The following is a 23,748-nucleotide window of genomic DNA, read 5'->3' on the forward strand; positions in this document are numbered from 1 at the left end:
CAACATATGCAGTTCCTTCCTACTCACCAGTCGACTGTCTTCCCTAATATTCCACAAAGCCTCTAATGTTATTTTTAAATTTGGAAGCTCAGGAGAAAATTACATATTTAATTTGAGAACTATAAATCTGTTCTGAATTCTTCCTTCTTCCCATGAAATATACCCATGTTATATTCCATCCTCTATGTATATAGTGCAACTAAATTCCTTCTTCGTAGCTGACATTCAAATGATAATTATTATTTTGGTCGATTTAATTCACTAATTTTACGAGGACTAGAGGGTCTGAGCGATAGGGAGAGCCGAAATGTCACCCATTCCTTCTCTCCAGAGATGCTGCCTGTCCCGCTGAGTTACTCCAGCTTTTTGTAGCTGGGACATGTTGGCCGATGTGGGCAAGTTGGGCCGAAGGGCCTGTTTCCACACTGTATCGCTCTATGACAGTCAGATATGATAAAGTGTATCAACTTTTATAGCAGTGACAAATCAAATGAAGTTAATTTTATTATGTCCAAAAGTCAAATAAACTAGATCATTTTTATGGATGCAATTTTAGCAAGGTGTGAATCAATAAACTAGAGTGTGTCTCCAACGCTAAAACTGCAGACTCTTCTGTTAGTGCTCTGGTACCTCCATGCTGTGAAATAAACTGTGGCCAAACCAAACCAGGGAAGAAATGTGATCTTGGAGAAATATTACAAGCGTGTTTGAATACACAGTTAAAAAAGAGTTTCCTTAACACAAAATCTGCAGATTTTCTGAAACATTTATATATATTTTTTGTTTCCACTTCTGCAGTCTATAGCCAAATGGGATATAGTTTCCCACTGAATCATTCCTTTCTTTAATACTTGCTTATTTAGCTGTACTAATATAATGTATTGGTGAAGCCAAACTAAATGTTTGATTGAAACACACAAATGCAAAAATAGATCATTTGTGCTTGTTATTCCACTTAATGGTATCCAGAACTTTTCTATAAAAACTGGAGGATTGCAAGAAGAAATTCACCGGAGACTTACAAATGTGAGAAAGGGTGAGGGTCCTTAAAGTTGTGTCTTGTCAGCCACAATCGATTGGCAGAGCTGACCCGAGCTGATCCCATGTCCTATGAACTTGTCCAGGTTTGTTGGTCTCTTAGTTGTTTGGCCAAATATTTATGGGAAATGATCCACTTAAGATGCAAAACTAAAGTGTTGAAAGAGTGACCTGCTGAGGAGAAAGGGAGGGAGGGAGATGGTGGGCGGAGGATATAGGTGAGTTATTCCTTCTGCTTGCAAATGAGATCTTTGCCAAAAACATCCGTTTACCGCATCCTGTCCAGAACGACATCATTGAATATTCCAGTGTAACGGGAGGCCATTTAACCCTTAATGCATGTACTTCCTATGTGAGAGTGACATCAAATTCTTCTTTTTTCCCCCCCCTTATTTACAGATAGTTCTGTAAATCACCCACTTCAATGGTTTAACCAGTTTCTCTCTGAAAATTATAATTCCGTCTGCCTTTCAGTCAATACATTTCATAGAAACTTAGAAACCTAGAAAAATAGGTGCAGGAGTAGGCCATTCGGCCCTTAGAGCCAGCACCGCCATTCAATATGATTGTGGCTGATCATCTCATAATCAGTACCCCCCGCTCCTGTTTTTCCCCCATCCCTTGATTCCTTTAGCCCTAAGCTATATCTAACATTCTCTTTCAAAACATAATAACTATTGTGTGCAGGCAATTCGGTTGTCAGTTCTGAGAGGTATCATCCTCATCGAGACTTCACTATTTACAATCTTGCATGGAAATAAAGATAGGCATGAAGATTGCAGAAGCAGAGCAAAGACAGGGTAGTGTGCAGCTAGCTCCTCACCTATGGTAACTTTCCACCATTTTGAGCGAACGGCTCAAGAAGATTCATTACTTTCCTTGGATGTGCCTGGTTACAAACCTCAACACCAACTAGGAATGTGCCGCTGTCTGACTGACCAATGTCCTAATTTCAATTCTTTCACTGCCAGTGCACTGTGGTGTACGATGTATTACCAATAGTTGCACCTTTGCAATTAATACCATTTAATTTGATAATGTCTCACAATCCTACCACTAGCACGACTGAAAAACCAGCAATGTCAAAGGAACATCATCAAATCCCAGTTCCTCTTGTCAAATGACCAATAATAGTATATTCTGGAACAAAAAAGGAACAAAGTGCTGGAGTAACCCATCTCTGGAGTACATGGATAAGTGGTGTTTCAGCTCGGACTGATTGCAGTAGAGGGGTGGGAGCGGGAAGAGAGATGTGGGTGGGACAAGTAATGGGTGGATCCAGGTGAGGGGAGGTTTTATTGCAGCTGTTTGAACAAAGGCCAGAGATGCAAAAACAAAAGGTACGGAAAGAAAGGAAATGGAATGTGAAGCCAGAGAAAGGAATATAGTTCGAAGGGGACAGGGGAATGGAAAAAGGAGAAATTGTTGTATATCCAGATGGGGCACAGGGAAGGGAAGGGAAGAGAGGAAGTGAAGGGTAGAGCAGGAGAGTGTTTGTAGGTAGTTACTTAAAATAGTAAGATTAAACGAGAACTTACCAGTTTGAAGTTTGATCTGTATTTTATGAGGAGTTACGATGAGGGATTACGTGAAGAACCCGCTGAGTGCGCATGCGCGGCATACTTCCAAGCAGCGGTGTGGAATCACAGATAGACACAGTTATTTGAAGTAAACATAGTAAAGAAAAGGAGACATCAGTTATTAGTTTGATCCATACAATGCGGGTGGGAGCGGGGGGCACGTAATCCTTCATCGTAACTTCTCATAAAATACAGATCAAACTTCAAACTGGTAAATTCTCGTTTAATCTTACTATTTTACTTCGGAGTCACGTGAGTGACTACGTGAAGACTTCAAAGCTCTGTGATTTCAAACCGTGTAACAGTTTTATTTCACTCACTGCCAAAGTTCTTGAGGGAGGAAGTGTTATCGTAATCAACCTATGAATCTGTTTTTTGAGAAACAAAAAAGGTATTTATTAACAATAACAAGATAAATTGCTCCCCCGGGCTTAAATCAAATATTTGCAGCTTGTAATATTTTCTCTGCAAATAAATCAGGTTTTGTCAACAGCTTGTTATAAAAAGTTCTGAATGTCGATTCCCTCGACCATCCTGCTGTATTCAGAATATGGTCAACCGGTACGTCCATTCTCTCGACCGTTGATGTAGATGCTGCCCTAGTGGAATGAGATTTAAATGTATTAGTATCTATTCCGGCAGCCCTCAGTACTTGTTTGAGCCATCTTGAAATGGTTTGGCTCGATACCTGGCCATGAGGTTTCTTGTGGCTGACCCATAAGGCTTTTTCACTCCCTCTGATATTGTGGGTTGTGCTTATGTAATGTTCTAGATGGGTCACGACACACAACCATGGCTCTGGTGAGTAGGCCCGGAATACCACTACTGGATTAGCTGTTCCTGGCCTGCTTTGTTTCACCAGACACTGTATGATGAATGTGATCTGATCTGGGGTGGTCACCATGTTGTCCAGCCTCAACTTGTGTAGTGACTGGACCCTCTGAGCGGATACAAGTGCCATCAACATGAACGTCTTTAGTGTAGCTTGCTCGAGGCCGAGGGATCTGGCTGGTGGCCATTCCTTGAGGTATGTCAGGACCACACTGATATCCCAAATACGGGTATACCTGGGCTTAGGGGCCTTGATATTGTAAATGCCCTTCATCAGTTTTACCACGAGTGGATGGGATCCCATCGCCTGTTGTCCTGGCGCTGGTTTGAGATAAGCAGACAGAGCACTCCGCGCTGTGTTGATGGCACTGTAGCTGATCCCTTCATCGTGGTGTAGATAGGCCAGGAACTCCAGTACATTGGTGGCTGTGGCTGTTTCGTACGTTGTCCCTGTTTCCTGGCAGTACTTCTCCCATTTTTTGATACTGGTTAAGTACTGCCTCTTGGTGGATGTTCGAAGGGATGCCGACATGGTGGTGATGGTTTGTTGTGACAATCCCAGTTCCAGGTAAGGTCTGTTCAAAACCTGCAACCCAGGAGTTTAATTTTCTCATGGCATGGGTGGCTTATGCCTGATACTGGGTGAGTTAATAATCCTGGATCACTGGGAAAAACCATTGGTGATTCAACCACCATGTCATGCAGAACTGGGAACCATGGCTGTGTAGGCCAGTCGGGCACCATCAAAATACCAGAAGCAGAGTCCATCTGTATTTTGCGAAGTACCCGACTGATGAGGCAGAAGGGAGGGAAAGCATAGAAGAAGAAATTTCCTCAATCCAGCGTGAAGGCATCTACCGCTGCTGCCTCTGGGTCTGGTTCCCAAGCGACATACATAGGTACCTGGTGATTTAGCCTTGATGCAAATAAATCGATATCTGGCGTTCCATATTGCTTAATAACTTTAGCAAATACTTTAGGGTTTAACATCCATTCGATGTTGTCATTGAATTTGCGTGACCTGGTGTCTGCCACTGTTTAGCTTACCTGGTAGGTAAGTAGCTGATAGCCAAATATGTCTTTCGACACAATTGCCAAATCATGTTGACCAATTTGTCGCATGATAATGATTTTATGCCGCCCATATGGTTAAAATAAGCCACCACCGTAGTATTATCAATTTGTAACCGAACATGCGTGCTGCATATTAGATACATATGCTTTTAAACCATAAAAGGCGCCCAACATCTCTAGATAGTTAATGCCCAGTGTAAGGAACAATGGGCATGGACCTTTGTAAACCACCACCTGGTTGAGTCTCCTTTAGTGACCATCGGCATTGATAACATCAGTCAGGGGTTGATGATCTGCAAAAAACAAGTTGGTCTCATTCTTGTTCTCTCATGCGATACAGGCAGCAGCTCTGAACTGCCTGTGTTTGCCCTCTTGGCTGTCTTGTCAAATTATACTGGAGATTAGAGTCACCCCTGAAACAAACAGTGCCTTGTGATCCACAGGGGAAAAAAGAAAATCTAAATGCAGAACAATGGATTGTTTAAATCAAAGAAAATGATACAAAGAGGCCATTAGAGCAATACCGATCTAGGAAACTGAGAGCAGATTTTACAATGCATTTAAACCTCTCCCATTTTTATGAGATGCATTCCTGGAATATGTAGGAAGTTTATTGTAACCTAGTGCCCTAGTGGATTAAGTGCGGCATGGTGGTGCAGCGGTAAAGTTGCTGCCTTACAGTGGGTGCTGTCTGTACAGAGTTCGTACATTCTCCCCGTGACTGAATGGGTGTTCTCCGAGATCTTCGGTTTCCTCCAACACTCCAAAGACATACAGGTTTGTAGGCTTGGTATAAGTGTAAATTGTCCCTAGTGTGTGTAGGATGGTGTTAGTGTGCGGGGATCGCTGGTCAAAGCGGACGCGGTGGGCCAAAGGGCCTGTTTCCGCGCCGTATCTCTGTAAGAAATAGAAGCAAGGATAAGCCATCGAAGTTCACACCACCATCAGTAAGATTATTGTTGATCCTGCAACTCAACACCTTATTCCCACATTCTCTCCATTATCCTTCATCCTTTTCGTATTTGAAAAAAAATATCTCTCCTTTCAAGGACTCGACTTCCACCATCTCACGCGATAAAGAATTCCAAGATTCCCAGCCCTTGAGTGAAGAAACTGCTCCTTGTCTCATTACTAAATATCATGACCCATATTCTGAGACTTTGGCCCTCGTTCTAGATCACCAGACCAGCCGCAATCTCCACCCACGAGTCCAATCTAAACAGAGATAGACACAAAATGCTGGAGTAACTCAGTGGGTCAGGCAGCATCTCTGGAGAAAAGGAATAGGTGACGTTGCAAGTCGGAAGCCTTCTTCAGACTGCGTTCTGACACTTCTTCTTCTTCTTCTTGCGTATGGCGTGCACAGCCTAAAGTTGTAGGACAACTTGTTCTATTTGACTGTGCACACCGGGTTGATTGCATTTGTCGAAACAGGGCGGACCACGTGAAGGTTGCAATCTCCCACCCCGCGTTCTGACACCAAAGAGCAAAATGTCCAACGTAGATACAATAATAAATATATCGCCATTTGCATTAGTTTTGTGCAGTTAACAAATCACAATTTCACACAATGTACATAAGACGGCAGTTATTTGACAAATACTCTGCAGTTTGGTGCAGGAGATCTTGTCGACGAGTATTCTGGACCCACTGTTGACATCTGAAATTACAGGAGATATCATTTAGGATTAACTAATAAGAAAAAAGATGATCATAACTACATGCCTGAACAATGGATGATATATCACTTAAATGCAATTGTTTTCAGTTGTGTGGAGAGACCTGTATATTGAAGATGCTTTTTGCCTCTAATATGTCAATTTACCTTAAATGTAGAAGAGCTTATTAAAATCTTCTTACAAAGACCATTAAGTATTTTCTTTCTATCCTCTTTTGGACCGAGGCATAGCAGAGCTGCCAACTCTCACGAAGAGGTAAGGGAGGGAGAGAGGGAAGGGAGGGAGATCGAGAGAAGAGAGGGAGATCGAGAGAGATCGAGAGACGAGAGGGAGAAGGGGGGGAGGCGGGGGAGAGGGAGAAGGGGGGCAGGGAGAAGGGGGAGAGGGAGGGTGGAACGATAGCACATTATAACGCGCAGCCGTCCCATTCCGACCAAAGATTATAGAGCAGAGCTCCTCTCGTATCTTTGATTGTGGCCGCCGCCACTGCCGCCGAACCCCCTGGCCCACCATTGCACCCAAAGATGATCGAGCAGAGTTGTATAATCTTTGATTGCACCCTTCTTCACGGCAGGCTTGTGATGTCTCGACAATTCAAAGGATATAACGGGTAACAGCCGCCGCGTTCTCGGACTCGAATCTGAGCTCGAAAAATCTCGTGGTCACTGGGCCTAATGTGTCCCGCGGGCCATAGTTTGGAGACCAATCCCTTACAAGAACAAAACCAAAAATGTACAGAAGTGTTAAAATTGTCTTTATTATCATGGTAAGTAAAGATCTATTTAAAAATAAGTCTAATAACTTTCTAATGTACCGACAAACCTAGTTTCCCAATGGCCGTTGATGGGAGAACAGAAAATAACATTTACACGACAGAATATCGACTGAAAATAATAATAATATTTTCTCACCTTTCTTTTTTATTGGGGAACCTAAAGAATGACAGGTCGGGTCGTTTAGATTTACAATTAGAACAATTGATAGCAGAGCAGTGATGTGAAGATTTAGATAAGGACGCCATGATAGTGTGGGGCAAAGATTATGGTGTGGGGGAAGCCCAATAAAATGCCTCAAAAAATGGCGTCGACAATCACACACGTCATACTACGCATTTTTCGAGGAGTGGTCTATCTTGCTCCTCTATAATCTTTGGTCTCAACTGGAAACTGCTGGGGTCCTTAGATGCATGTGTCGCATTTCTTGTGATTGCAGGTGAAATTAGCCAGGGCAGGGTTGGTTTGGGTGGGAAATGATGAGTAAACCAGGGAGTTACCCCAGGAGTATTATCGCAATTTTGTTTGTGGAATCATTGCCTGTCTTTATGCAATGTTACTTGTGGAATCCTGTTTGCAATTTGACAGTCACATTTCTTATATTATAGCCTTTGGCTGCAAATAAAATATACTTCACTAAGTGTAAATCATTCTGATGGGCAAACTTTGGTCATGCCACCGAGGTAAACTTCTCAATACCAATTTGATAATTATTGTGGGGACATTATCACCAACGATTTTCGTATACCTCAAGGGGAAAGTTGAGTTGCTCTGCTTGGGGCCAGCATAGACTAGGCAGGCTAAATGGCCTTTTTTCTGTGCAAAAATCATTCTCTAATTCTATAATATGGCCTTGGAATGTAACGGTATAAATAATGTCTGTCGCTTCACCAGTGTTCGCCTGCTCACATCTCCACATGAACTTTAATGACAACTCCAACATTAAAAAAAAACAAAAAACATTTGGACAGATTGAGTACATGGATAGGACAGGTTTAGAAGGATCTGGGCCAAATGCGGGCAGGTGGGATTAGTGTAGATGGGGCATGTTGGTCGGCATGGACAAGTTCGGCTGAAGGTTTGTACAATCTCCCTGTGACCTGCATGTTTTTTTTTCTCCAGGAAACTCTGGTTTCCTCCCACACTCCAAAGACATACAGGTTTGTAGGCTAATTGGATTGATATAAACGTAAAAAATGTCCCTAGGATATGTAGGATAGTGCTAGTGGGCAGGGATTGCGGGTCGGCGTGGGCTGAAGGGCCTGTAACATTACAATTATTCATTAGTTCATTGGCTATATTTAAGAGGGAGTTAGATGTGGCCCTTGTGGCTAAAGGGATCAGGGGGTATGGAGAGAAGGCAGGAACAGGATACTGAGTTGGATGATCAGCCATGATCATATTGAATGGCGGTGCAGGCTCGAAGGGTCGAATGGCCTACTCCTGCACCTATTTTCTATGTTTCTATGTCTATGTTTCCATGCTGTATCTCTACACTAAACTGAACAAAAGATGGCTGTGGTGGTTAATGACAGGTCTCAGGATCTGAGAGTGCGCCTCACAGTTCAAGGATCACACGTGAGTGACGAAGATCGGTCTTGAAAATGCCGCATTCCTTCAATTGCACCACTCACCCCAGACACTGCTGAATGTACGATACCCTCGTCACTTCCATCAACAACAACCTCCGCCAACGAGCTTTCATGCCTAGCATTCATGCTGTTCACCACAACCTCACAGACTTCCTACTGCCACAAGCCTCACGCCCACATCTTAAAGTTGGCACCTGGTCAGCTATTTCATAATGATAGCCACATCATCAAAACACTGAGACAGACATCTCCAACACCACTCCCCTCTCTCTTGCAGGACTAGATTGCAAATGATTGCAGGTTGCAACAACCAGCCAATGTGAGATGCTGCATGACTAAACCCATAAGGAGGAGACTCTGGTCTTTGTGCAGAATGCAGCTCATTCTCTCCAGTCCGGATCTTACAAGTAGCTTGTCTGAGCCCAGCTTTTGTGCAGGAGCCTTCAAGCTCTAACGCGCGCTTCCAAACGGCATGAAATTCAATTGTGCAACAATACAATTATTGAAATGTAATATTAATGTAAAATATTAATGTAAAATCGGTATTACAAAAAGCAAAGGAAAAGTGCAGAACATTGACCAAATTATTCTACTTCCCCTGCCTCTGAAACCTGGTCTCATCCCTTTCTCTTTGTCTCACACTCTCGACCATTTTCACTTTGTTGCTTGTGGGACTCTGTAGTGATCAAACAGTGAACTGGTCACTTGAGACCACACATCAATATCAGATTACTGATTGTAGAACCATTTGGAAACCCCCAACATTTTAAAGGCGCCATTTGAATGTCAGGTCAGAATTGTCAAAAGTTTGATAATTCAGTCCTGCTTGTCTAGGGATCAGCATTTCTTAGACCTATCCAGTGATTTTTTTTCTTCATGTTGGCTAGTTTTTTTACTTGGACATAGCATTTTCTTTCTTAATGTGCTTAATCAAGACCCTTCATCATTACAGCCTTTGTTGCTGCCCCTCGGTTTTGACATTGGCTATTTCGGGTTGTCTTTATCTGCTAATGCATGGTCTGCATTTCACTTCCGCTCAATTTAGCAAGGAAGTGGGCAGGAAGAAATGTTTAGCCAAACCTATGAGAGGTAGATCAAACACCTCTAGCTGTCTCAGAGTTAATTTAAAACACTCAATAATCCAAGCCCACTAAACTGGCAGCTGAATCTCATTGCAGTTGATGAAGCTTGCTATTATGATCCAGGACAGAAATGCCTTGAAGTAATTAAAGTTCAACTCCTTGAATTATATATTTATTATCTCTGACATTAATTATGATTGACTGAGCTATTGTGAAAAGTGCAGTCTCCTGCTATTTCCCATTTGTAGCACAAGTCGGCAAAGGGGGAGGCTTTTCCGCTGAGATTAAAAAGCAACTGTGTGAATCCAGTAAAATAGTTTCCATCTGTATTGTTTTTACACCCATTGACTATGAGCTGCTCTGATGTGACTGCATCTGATATTTGGAGCTTATTCCTAAATATTGACTGTCATGTAATCAGCACCGATTTGGTTTCTAGCATTGTCAGCTACTCACTATATTTTTTCATCAACATTAAAGAATATATAAAAAAACCATTAAAAATCTACTTGGATAAGCCTGGTTTCAGATATATATTAGAGAATGCTATTGTGGAAATCAGGTAGATTTAATAATGATGGATTGCCAGTATGTTTCTCACTTTGATTGTTTGACCCGAGACACTGGCTACAAACAAAATGTCAGTAATTCGGCAGGTTTAAAACATGACATTTTAAAATCAGCTTTACTACTTCATGTGACTCGACGCCAAGATTCATGTGGAACTAGTTTTGAAAGGATCAGTAAATTAATTTTTACCTTCAGACCAATGGGGTGGCACAGTGGCGCAGCAGTAGAGTTGCTGCCTTACAGCGCCAGAGACCCAGGATCGATCCTGACTGTAGGTGCTGTCTGAACGGAGTTTGTACATTCTCCCTGTGTTGGTTTCCTCCAGGTGCTCCAATTTCCTCACACACACCAAAGACGTATACGTTTGTTGGTTAATTGGCTTTGGAAAAGATTGTAAATTGTCCCTAGAGTGTAGGATTATTCTAGTTTTAAGGGGATTGCTGGTCAATGTAGACTTGGAGGGCCGAAGGGCCTATAACTGCACTGTACCTCTAAACTAAACTGAACTTTGCTTAGTTTGTGTGTATTTATAGTGCTACTGGGCTCTCTGTAGGTCTTCTGTGTGAAGTGGAGTTGACCTATGTTTAGGCCCTGTTTCTGTATTGCCACAGTGAGCAAGGGATTCGACACAGTAGCACCACTGGTAATCCTGGAGAGAAAGATGAAGAAGAAAAGATGATAAAAATCTGGTTTGCAGAGGAAGGTACCTGGGGAGGCGGTGGTTTTTTTGGGTGTGAAGGGATGAGTTCTCTGGTCTCTGCGGAAGGCGGAAAGAGGTGCAACCCAGCTCACATTTGATGCTGTTCTTGGCCCTTTCCCCAAAATGCACCCTACTGGTTGTGCATGATTAGTAGTTCATTTGAATTTTACTTGATTTCATTAAAAAAAGTTCTACTTGAAAAATAAGGATACGGTTACCATTGTCAGTCTTCATAAACAGTGAACAGGGGTAATGTATCATGGTTACACTCGCTAGAAATCCCTTTCATCATGATTGTTTCAGTACGATGGTGAGTATGGAACCCCAAATGGCGTAATTTGAATAGGCAGTTGTGAAAATTATGTTAACTGATCTCAAAAGCACCAGCACAGTCAAGTTATTGTAAAAAAAAAACATTGGCAGTTTCAAACGGGGCTGTAAGGGTAAGTTTCTCAGGAAGTGTTGATGATGGCAATTTAAAAAGAAGTGGGAAGCAGCAGCCAGGGAGGCGATCAATTTATAATGGCAGTCAATGAAGGGAAGCTGAGTGGGTACAGCTTTAAAGGGGCACTGTTAATAAATGACTATAGTTTTAAAATAACACAGATTTTCATTTATAACAGAGCCCTCTAATGGGTTAGGCAGATGCCCATAGGGAAAATTCCATCTTCACCATGTTCTGGTTTCCAATAAATTTAAACAAGTTTGTGTTATTGTCAAAGTGATGGAGTAACTCAACGGACAGACAGCATCTCTGGAGAGAAGGAATGGGTGAAGTTTCGGGTCGAGACCCTTCTTCACACTCTCATACAGAGAAGCTGCCTGCATTTTGTGTCTATCTTCGATTTAAACTAATGTCCCTGTCCCACTTAGGAAACCTGAACGGAAACCTCTGGAGACTTTGTGCCCCACCCAAGGTTTCCGTGCGGTTCCCAGAGGTTTTTGTCAGTCTCCCTACCTGCTTCCACTACCTGCAACCTCCTGCAACCTCCAGGAACCGCACGGAAACCTTGGGTGGGGCGCAAAGTCTCCAGAGGTTTCTGTTCAGGTTTCCTAAGTGGGACAGGGGCATAACACTGCAGTTCTTTCCTACACATGTCACTTGCTATCCTAGTCCTTTAAATCAGTCCATGTATAATAGGAAGTAGTGGAGTTTTGCAATAATTGTAACCACTTCTTAACATTGCTGAGAACTATATTCTGTACTCTGCACCTTTCCCTTTGCTCTACCTGCAGTGTTTGAGTTTGGCTTGGTGTTTTTTTACGCATAGTATTATCTGATTTGATAAGATAGCAAGCAAAACAAAGCTTGATACACGTGATAATAGTAAATCTAAACCTCATACCTAAACTTCATCTTACTTTGTCGTGGTTAAGTGAAAAACTTTGTGAGGTAAATGTTTCGAAGCAGCTGCAAGTTTAATTTCCCTTTCGACGTTTGGCTCCATGGACTTCAATGGAACAAAATTTAAAGAGTGTTGCTAAATGAGTTAATGCCACTGTGGCATGTGTTTTGCACTTGAATTCAATTGAATACATTTTATTAGCCAAATATGTACACATACAAGGAATTTGCCTTCATGCTTTGCTCGCAAGTAACAACACGATGTACTGTAGACAATTAAAAATGAAATATTATAATTTAAACATGTGAAGAATGTTTGAGGCCGCGAAGGAATTTCTGCTCCCGAACTGTAGTTATCTCCTTTCAGCGGTGGAAGACTTAGTCGAGAGAATGTATATCTAATCTGAATAAATGGTGATGCATGACTGAAAAAAACACCACAATTTCCATGTTCAAATGAAAAATATTGTAACCAGTCTTCAGATCAATTTCTTCAATGTACCTTACATGACAGTATTTGGATGTTCTAAATCTAGTTTCAAATTTCACTATGCATGAATTCAGCATTGTGCTTAAAGTGGGAAGTCTGCATTTAATGAATCATGGCAGTCACTATATTCTTGTTGTCCAGGATGGTGAAAACTGTTAGCTCTGCCGGGTCAGATGTTTAGCTTAGTTTAATTTAGTTTAGTGATACAACACAGAGATAGGTCCATCGGCCCACTGAATCTGCGCCGACCAGCACATTGACACACACACGGACCCACACACGGACCCACACACGGACCCACACACGGACCCACACACGGACCCACACACGGACCCACACACGGACCCACACACTGGCCCGGACACACACTCGCACACACTCGCACACACAGACACTCGCACACACAGACACACACTCACAGACACACACACACACACTGACACACACACACACTCACTGACACACACACACTCACTGACACACACACACACTCACACACTCACTGACACACACACACACACACTGACTGACACACACACACAGCCTCAATATTTCATGTATGTTCAGTGTGCCTCAATTTTACTTTTGAGGATGATTTGCAATGTTCTCAGTAGTCCTCCTCCAATGTACAAATACAACAAGCTGTTGGACTACCGGCAGGACACTGTGATAGAGAGTAATCCTGGCACTAGCTTGAACTGAAGAGCTCAGCAAACCCACCACTGAGCAGGTATCTTTTAAAGGGGGGCATGGAAGGAAATGGTTGCAAAGGATTTTTGCGAAGTATTGGAAATTCCCAGCAAAATCCCAATTTACAAGGATTACCCTTTATGGGACTAGTTGGTAACCAATAATAAAAGGCCGAGCTATCACGACTTCATACAGCTTTCCTTAAGCATACATTTAAAATTAATTCAAAAACTGGGATATTCACAGTATATGATATAATGTGAATATGTGCATTCTCCTCGGAGAAGTTGCTTAGTTTCATCAATATTACTGTCCAGTTTACCTCTACCCTATTATGGACATAGAACTTAATTTATGGATCTGATGCGCTACAATGCTGAGAACTATATTATGCATTCTGCACGGTCTATGCTGAAGAAATCATGTTTGCTCCTTTTTATTTTTCCTTGCGTTACTAATTTGCTATTTGTTTTCTAGTGAATTAAGTTTTTTTCTGGAAGCTTCCACGTGACCTATTTAGACAGTAAATAAACTCCCTTCCTTGAATGAGAATGCATTACTCACAGTCCTCCGATCTTCTTAGGAGTATTGAAGGAGGATTGAAAGATTGTGGGCAGTATTTCCACAGTTTTTACTCAACCACAAATCTGCAACTGGATATTTGCACTGGTATTACAATTCCTAGCTATTTAAAAACAAGTCTTCTCCAATACCTCAGCATTATCTTTCTTTTCCATGTTTATGGCAAATGTATCCTGCATGGAAAACATTTATTTCAGCTGCTGGGCCATGCCTTTTGCTTCCCTCAGCAGATTTCTATTTTAGCCTCTGCTTGATCAGCTCATCAGCAACAACGATGAGCTGGCCTACAGGGAGGAGGTCCAGCACTTAGCAGCATGGTGCGCTGACAACAACCTGGCCCTTAACTCCAAGAAGACCAAGGAGCTCATTGTAGACTTCAGGAAGCCCAGAGGCGGCACGCACACCCCCATCCACATTAACGGGACGGAGGTGGAACGTGTTTCTAGCTTCAGGTTCCTGGGAGTCAACATCTCCGATGACCTCTCTTGGACCCACAATACCTCTACTCTGATCAAGAAGGCTCATCAGCGTCTCTTCTTCCTGAGGAGACTGAAGAAGGTCCATCTGTCTCCTCAGATCCTGGTGAACTTCTACTGCTGCACCATCGAGAGCATCCTTACCAACTGCATCACAGTATGGTATGGCAACTGCTCTGTCTCTGACCGGAAGGCATTGCAGAGGGTGGTGAAAATTGCCCAACGCATCACCGGTTCCACGCTCCCCTCCATTGAGTCTGTCCAAAGCAAGCGCTGTCTGCGGAGGGCGCTCAGCATCGTCAAGGACTGCTCTCACCCCAACCATGGACTGTTTACCCTCCTACCATCCGGGAGGCGCTACAGGTCTCTCCATTGCCGAACCAGCAGGTCGAGGAACAGCTTCTTTCCGGCGGCTGTCACTCTACTCAACAACGTACCTCGGTGGCTGCCAATCACCACCCCACCCCCCGGACACTTATTATTATTTATTCAAATCGTTTGCTATGTCGCTCTTCAAGGGAGATGCTAAATGCATTTTGTTGTCTCTGTACTGTACACTGACAATGACAATTAAAATTGAATCTGAATCTGAATCTTGTCCACACCACTTCTACTAGCCCAGTGTGTGAACTTTTCTGGGAAGGATTCCTTTAAGAGATGCTGCAATTCTGGTTCTCTTGACTCCCTCTTGTGGTCCAATGCAAAAGGATTCACAGAAGGTGAACCACAACTAGAAAATCGTTGAAATATGAGTGATCGTCTCATTTGGTTTGCAAATACTGAGCAGTGCCTGTAGGCACATCTGCATGTGGAATATTTCTAACTGTACCCTGTCTGTATGGCGTTTGTGAGTTTTACCTGTGATCACATGGGTTTTCTCCGGGTTTCCTCCCACATATATAAAACCCGCAGGTTCGTAGGTTAATTAAAGTCTGTAAAAAAAAAAAAAAATGTCCCTAGCTTGTAGGACAGAATTAGTGATACTTTAATGATAGTTTATTGCCACATGTACCTAGGTACAGTGAAATGCTTTGTTCTGCATACAACCCGGTGAAATCATATGGCAGACCTCACCTTGGCAGTACACAAGTGTCACCATGAGTCTGGCATCGACAAAGTTGTAAAACCACAGCGCACATTCCTATCTATCGCCAATAGACACAAAACGCTGGAATGATTCAGCGGGACAGGCAGCATCTCTGGAGAGAAGGAATGGGTCTCGACCCGAAACTTCACCCATTCCTTCTCTCCAGAGATGCTGCCTGTCCCGCTGAGTTACTCCAGCTTTTTGTGTCTATCTTCGGTTTAAACTAGCATCTGCAGTTCCTTCCTGCACCTATCTACCGCCAGGTCCCTCTTCTTTCTTGGCGCCCCCCCCCCCCCCCCCCCCCCCCCGATGTATGAGTGATTGCTGGTCTGTGCGGACTCAACTGTTCCGTTTCGATGCTGTATCTCTAGAGTAAACTAAAATAAACTAAACTAAAGTGCCTAACTAAACTAATCTACAACCCTCTTTTAACCCCAAAAAATGTAACCAAGTGAAGAGAATACTGAATTCTGCAATTTCAGATACCTTTGTCTCTCTCTCTCTCTGTTTACATCACATTAGGCCCATTTCCATCTATTTTTGTATTTATATATTCGGGGCTGCGCAGCATGTCCTAGTAAACCACCTCGTATTCCATTGCCCTAGCTTCACAATGCCAGCGACACGTTGCAAAGACGAAGGAGCTTGTCTGGAACATAGAACATAGCACAGGAACAGGTTTTTCACAATGCCCATGCTGACCATGATGCCAGGTTAAACTGAAGATAGACATAAAAAGCTGAAGTAACTCAGCAGGACCGTCAGCGTCTCTGGAGAGAAGAAACGGGTGACGTTTCTGGTCGAGACCCATCTTCAAGTTAAACTAATCTCGTCTGCCTCCACGATCCATACCCCTCCAGTCCCTCCATATGCATGTATCTAGCTTAGCTGTCCATTCAATGGCTCACATTCCTCTTGCTCCACATAAGGCCTCCCCACCACCTCTGTTACTTAGACTCCTGCTTTCTCCCTTTCTCAGTTCTGATGAAGGGTCTTCTGTAGATGTGATTCTGTAATCTTCAACCTGAAACATTAACTTGTTTCTCCTTCCACGGATGCTGCTTGACTGGCTTGAGTTATTTCAGCATTTTTATTTAGATTGAAATAGAGTTAATGGCAGCTTGCAATTCAGATAGCAGGAATTGTGCTGACTTCAATATTCAGCAAGAAATGTGAGGAAAAAGTGTGCTCATTGCCAAACCTGATGTCATCTCCGACACCACAATAGGCATGTGGATATGCAAGGAATGCACGGATATGAATCGCGTGCAGGCAGAGAAGATTAACTTGGCATCATGTTCGGCATGGACGTTGTGGGCCAAAGGTCCTGTTCCTGTGCTGTACTCTGTTCTGTTCTATGACCAATCTGTTCTCCAGAGTTGAAAGCCTACTCTTGGCATTTCTTAAAAATATTATAAGCAAACTCCTCAGACCTTCATGTGAGTTGCAAGATCAGAAATCAAGTTTGAAGCAGTAACAGAGACAAAAAGTTGCATCTGAAAAATCAAAGAAATTTCCAATGATTTCACAGCTCCCGGTTCATTATGATCCATTGAAGTTATTGTATTACCCTACATTATTGGTTTAGTTTTGTAATGTTGTATGGAGAAAGTAGAGAAACAATACTCACAACTTGGCAAAGAAGGCTTAGCTATTAATCATAGCTGATCTATTTTTCCCTCTCAATCCCATTCTCCTGCCTTCTCCTCATAACCTTTGACTGGAAAAAGGGTTTTCTCACCACTTGGTGTTCCTGAGTTGGATTGTTTGTGATAAATGAGGAAAGCACCAGATAGATTAAAAAAAATCTATGAATATGCAATTTTGTTATAGCATTGCCCTTGTTTGATTGCATTTCTATTTTCATTCATATTAAGGTGGGAATCGATATACCTTGGGTTGGGTGATGTTCCTTTAAGAGATGTGATTCTGTTGTCATGCACTCCCTCTAGTGCACAAATAATAACACAAAATGAAATGGTTTCCCAAAATAGAGAGACACTTGATGAAAATGTCTGAACTGTGGGTGATGTGTTTAATCAGTGTTTGCAAACACAGAATGGTATTGTGATGCAGCCCTTTCACTCACAAAACATCTTTCAGATTCCTTGTGTTAGGATGCACTTTAAAAAGAAATTATTCAACTGGTCTTGTATATAAAATATTTTCTGTTTTGGTTATCGCAGTCTCAGAACTAATTTATCCAGGATCCTGCATTCTTGAACTTTACTTCTGTTTGAAACTGAGTTTTTAAAGAGCAAATAAATAAAATAATTGGGTGTAATACATTTCCACATCTGATCATTCCATATACACAGGGCCAAATCCTTCCTCTGAATGCGGTCAGTAGATGTTCCATAAAATATTTAATTTCTCCTTGGCGCCTACTGTCGGGACTGGAGCCAAAACAGGAGAGGTAAGTAATGTTTTTGAATCACATACAGTATCTGTACATGATCTTGCTAGCATGGTACACAAGTGGGAGGACTGCATTCCACCAAAGCTGTCCAGGGTTTTCCTTTTAATTTTAATTGTGGGATTGTGACTGGAGTCTTCAAAGCATTAACCCCTTTGCTACACACTCTTGCTGCCTGTGTTTCAGCAAGCATCACGCCATTCGTTAGCTTTCATTGCAAAAGGATTTGAGTATAGGAGCAGGGAGGTTCTATTGCAGTTGTACAGGGTCTTGGTGAGACCACACCTGGAGTATTGCGTACAGTTTTGGTCTCCAAATCTGAGGAAGGACATTATTGCCATAGAGGGAGTGCAGAGACGGTTCACCAGACTGATTCCTGGGATGTCAGGACTGTCTTATGAAGAAAGACTGGATAGACTTGGTTTATACTCTCTAGAATTTAGAAGATTGAGAGGGGATCTTATAGAAACTTACAAAATTCTTAAGGGGTTGGACAGGCTAGATGCAGGAAGATTGTTCCCGATGTTAGGGAAGTCTAGGACAAGGGGTCACAGCTTAAGGATAAGGGGGAAATCCTTTAAAACCGAGATGAGAAGAACTTTTTTCACACAGAGAGTGGTGAATCTCTGGAACTCTCTGCCACAGAGGGTAGTTGAGGCCAGTTCATTGGCTATATTTAAGAGGGAGTTAGATGTGGCCCTTGTGACTAAGGGGATCAGGGGGTATGGAGAGAAGGCAGGTACGGGATACTGAGTTGGATGATCAGCCATGATCATATTGAATGGCGGTGCAGGCTCGAAGGGCCGAATGGCCTACTCCTGCACCTAATTTCTATGTTTCTATGTTTCTATTCCTTCTTGTTGCCTATGCGAGATGTTTTTGTGATGCAGTCAGATTCTCCCTGTTCTGGCAAAGCCTAGCAAACTTGATAAGAGGTAACTGAATCCAATTTTGATTGTGAGAAATTAAACACAATGGCAGATATTTCAGGTGGATAGTAAACATGCAAACTCATTAAGGTTAAGTGATAAATGAACATCAGAAGGCACCATTTGCTTGGCTTCAGCAAACATTGGGTTTGAAGGTAGGATTGATATTTTGAAATTGACATTGAGGAGCAAGTCAGTCGATCCACATGTGAACCCAATTTTCCATGGAAGGTTATGGATGAACAATATTTTTGAAACTGATACTACCTGATCGATTAGCTACACTGTAATATGTTCCTCTATTCCTCTGTCAAATAGCTGACAGTATCAGCACCCACACAGCACCCTACATTATTTACATATATCCCTTCATCGTTCAATCTTATGTGAATTGAATTATTGTGAATCATGAATTATGGTTTCTTTATTGGAGTGCGGCATGGTGGCGTAGCAGTAGAGTTGCTGCCTTACAGTGCTTGCAGCGCCAGTGATCTGGGTTTCAACCCGACTATGGGTGTTATCTATAAGGAGCTTGTACATTCTCCTCGTGATCACGTGGGTTTTCTCCGAGATCTTCGGTTTCCTCCCACACTTCCAAGACCTATAGGTTTGCAGGTTAATTGGCTTGGTATAAATATAAATTGTCCCTAGTGTGTGCAGGATAGCGCGAATGTGCGGGGATCGCTGGTCGGTTCGGACTTGGTGGGCCTGTTTCCGCACTGTATCTCTAAACTGAACTGTTGTCATGTGTACCAGGTATGGTGACATTTTTTTTTGCTTATCGATTCGCAAGACTATCCCCGCACGTAAACACACTCGCCCCAGTTTGCGCAGTAAGCTCAGAGCACGACTGACTCCATATTAATGGCAGGTTCATTGGTATCATTTAAAAATAAATTGGATAGGCATATGGATGAGAAGGGAATGGAGGGTTATGGTACGAGTGCAGGCAGGTGGGACTAAGGGGAAAAAAAATTGTTCGGCATGGACTTGTAGGGCCGAGATGGCCTGTTTCCGTGCTGTAATTGTTATATGGTTATATGCAAGAGGAACCATTTTGACGCCAATTTCCAATCCAAACTGCAGCTGCCGCAAAGGCCCAGTGCAGCCGTCTCCTCCATGCCTGTCGTCGTGAATAAGTTTTATCAAAAACTTTGAAGGTGTAGAACCAGTTGTTAGTTCAGGTGGTTAAAATGCTGAATGCAGTCTGAAATATGTGATTCATTGTAGCCTGGATGTGGTGGGGTGGAAGCTCTTTAAGGGTTAAGAGGGAGAGAGGGGGAACTTTAGCTTGGATGTCAAACAGCATGTGAAAAATACCCTGTAGGACACACCCGTACTGACTCACGGGAATTTGGCAAGCTATTATTTAGACACACTATGCAAATTAAAAATAGCAATGTCTAGATTGGCTGATGATAAGAAGCCACAGCCACATTTTTTTGTGCATCTGTGCACACATGTTATGAGCTACTGAGGGAAACCAATTCTCTTACCCAAAGGGTACACTGTTTCCAGCCAAGAGTTACATTCTCTCCATTTAACAACCACAACAAATAGAAGGTAACTGGTTTTCTTTGCACTGTACCTGTGCTGAACAAATTGGCCACAAGAATACATCATCCAGGTCGAATCTAATATGTTTCCAGTGAGGTGGAGCGCAACCAAGTGTCATTATGCAAAGAGTCGCGGTGACTACTTTCTCAGACCGATAATGATCAGCAGTGTTGAAGACAAATCTCTCCTGTGATGGTCATGCTTTCCTTTCATTTGGTGGCTTGGCCCTTCAAGCATTAGGCAAAAATGTTGGTGTTTTAAACTTCTTTTTGCGTATGGCGTGCACAGCCTAAAGTTGTAGGAATACTTGTTCTATTTGATCTTATTTGATTGTGCACGCCGGGTTGATTGCATTCGTCGAAACAGGGCGGACCACGTGAAGGTTGCAATCTCCCACCCCGATGTTTTGATTATTTACAGTGAGAAATCCCTTCCCCGCCACTGAATTCCACCGTGACACAACGCGTGCGCACACGCGCACTCAAATGATGTGAACAGTCATTGTTCTGTGTATATGTGGTAGTGGACCTGAGTGTTAATTCTTTTCCATTCTCACATGTAATCGCTGTCGAAATGACCTGTGACCTTATTACATTTTATCCCATGCGTGTCTACCTGCCAACCGAGCAGACTCCATGCTGTCTATCCTAGTATTGTGGCCATTATTTTAGGGGCAGCTGTTTCATTGCACTCTCTCACCTTGCTGCCAAGGACAAGGGATATATAGCTTTAATTATTTGTCTAGACGACAAAAAGTCAAGGACAGGATATTAGAAGTTATGTGTACCTGCCTTCAAAACGAGTAGTAGCTCTTAGACTATTTGCCGTGCCGTGTTGAATAACTAACCTATTTTCATTGGTCTTGCATCTGAGGGCAAGCACTTCCCAGACTTCTAACACGAAGCATCATGCATGAATGAGGCTATGTCACTTTGATTCAGACCACAGGATTGAGAAAACTAACAAAGTTAGTTGTGTTAAGAAAGGGGCACAAAACACAGAGTAATGACTGGCGTGCAAAAAGTGATTTTTTTTCAGTTGAGAGATATAGCACAGAAACGGGCCCTTTGGCCCACCGACCAGCAAACCCCTCACACTAGCACCATCTTACCCACATTAGGAACAATTTCCAATTTTACCGAAGCCAATTAACCTACAAACTTGTACACCTTTGGAATGTAGGAGAAAACCGGAGATCCCGGAGAAACCCCACGCAGGTCACGGGGAGAACTTACAAACTCCATACAGGCAGCACCGGTAGTCACGCTCTAACCCGGTCTCTGGCGCTGTAGCCCTGTCCCACTCTACGAGTTCATTCAAAGAGTTCTCCCGAGTTTACTCTGATTCGAACTCGGAGATTTACGGTAATGGCCGCTCGCAGGTACTCGGGGCTCTCGTGGACATTTTTCAACATGTTGAAAAATCTTCACGAGTCTTCCCGAGCTTACCTGCCATTAGTGAGTCTTCCTGAGTACCTGCCGTTAGCGTTATGAGCCACTAAAAGACGTCCACGAGCTCCGACGTACCCGATACATTCATTCTACGTGCTTACCACGAGTTTGATTTTTTTTTTTAAGCTCGGGAGAGCACTTGAATGAACTCATACAGTGGGACAGGGCAGGCAGCAATATATGGGTATATGAAATGAGCTGCTGGACAAGGTAGTTGAGGAAGATACCATAGCAACAGTTAAGAGACATTTGGACAGGTGCATGGACAGAAAAGGTTTGGAGGGATATGGTCCAAACGTGACAGGTGGGCTAGTGTAGATGGGATAGCTTGGTTGGAAGTTGGGCCGAAGGGCCTGTTTCTGTGCATGATAACTCTAAGACTCAGTGATCAAACGGGTTCAACCAACTGGATTTAGATTAGCTGGATTACTGAGAGGCTGCCTCGGGGAAATGGCCTTTGCAGGGTAGAATTCTGGATGTCAGCATCTTATGCTCCTGCCTCTATCGCTGCACTTGTAGTCTCCCTGTGGCTGATCCGTGAGCTAGCCCTAAACACTGTCCCTCAGGGCAAGAAGCTACATTTGACATCAGGCTTTCTCGATCCGGACCCATTGAAGATCATCAAGCTGGCCTGCAGTCTCCTCCACTGAATCTCGGCACCCTTATGCCAGTCACAATGCAGCAAACTCCTTGCACTGTGAAAGGAAAGGCATGATGATAATTAGTTTGCAGCAGTTTGCCCTGGGCCAATATTCCATTTATGAGTCTGTTTCAAAATGTTTATTTTGCTATGGCTTTTAGTTTAGTGTTGTGGCCAAGCAGATATTGAGGTGGTTAGTCATATCGGGAATGTGGACTATGGGATGCCTGGTAAATAGGGAATTGGGTTGTGATTGCTGCTATCTGTACTGTAGTCCATTGTGGTTTATTCAGAACCAAGTATCAATGTCACTATTCACTCACTTAGACATGGAACATCAAGTAAAAGCATACTATTTATTGTGGTAGCTCGCCTTTGATTCAAGGTACAGGACAAACATTTTTCCATGATTAACTATGCAAAGCCAAAAAAACTGGCCTGTCGTGCAGCATCTGTGGAGAGGAAAGCAAAGTTAATGTTACAGGTTACAGATGGCATTAATTCTGACACGTTGGATCAAATAACACAAGGGGTGGTGGTGCCAGCCAAGGGAGGGTGGTGAAAGCTGGTTAATTGCAACCTATCTCCGTGGAAAGACAAAAATGTGAATAGAATGAGATTAGAAATAAAAGAAACAATCCAGGAACTACAAAACATTACAGAAGCCAGAAATAAAAGAGAATGCTGTAAATACTCAGTCGTGAGTCAGGCAGCACCTATCGTGGGAGGAAAGCAGAGTTAGTAAGCAAAGTTTCTTCATAAAGTGTTGGGGGCCATAAGATTTGGCACCAGCATAATGTCCAAGTAAAAGGTCAAATTCTTGTGTGGTTTCTTGTTGCCAAATAACAATGATGGCAGAAAGATGGCCGAGGCATCAACCATTCAGGGGTAATGACATTAGACTTGTTTCAAAAGATTAGATGATGCTCTGAACTTGCTAAGTTTATCATTACATTCTGAAGATTACAACATGCCCTGTCAGGGGATGAGACACGGTTACTTGAGCTTGGATTGGGTTTAATGGAACGGGTAATCTTAAGGGGTTGGACAGGCTAGATGCAGGAAGATTATTCCCGATGTTGGGGAGGTCCAGAACAAGGGGTCACAGTTTAAGGATAAGGGGGAAGTCTTTTAGGACCGAGATGAGAAAATCATTTTTTACACAG

The sequence above is a fragment of the Leucoraja erinacea genome, chromosome 26 (assembly GCF_028641065.1).
Source record: "Leucoraja erinacea ecotype New England chromosome 26, Leri_hhj_1, whole genome shotgun sequence".
NCBI classification, from domain to species: domain Eukaryota; kingdom Metazoa; phylum Chordata; class Chondrichthyes; order Rajiformes; family Rajidae; genus Leucoraja; species Leucoraja erinaceus.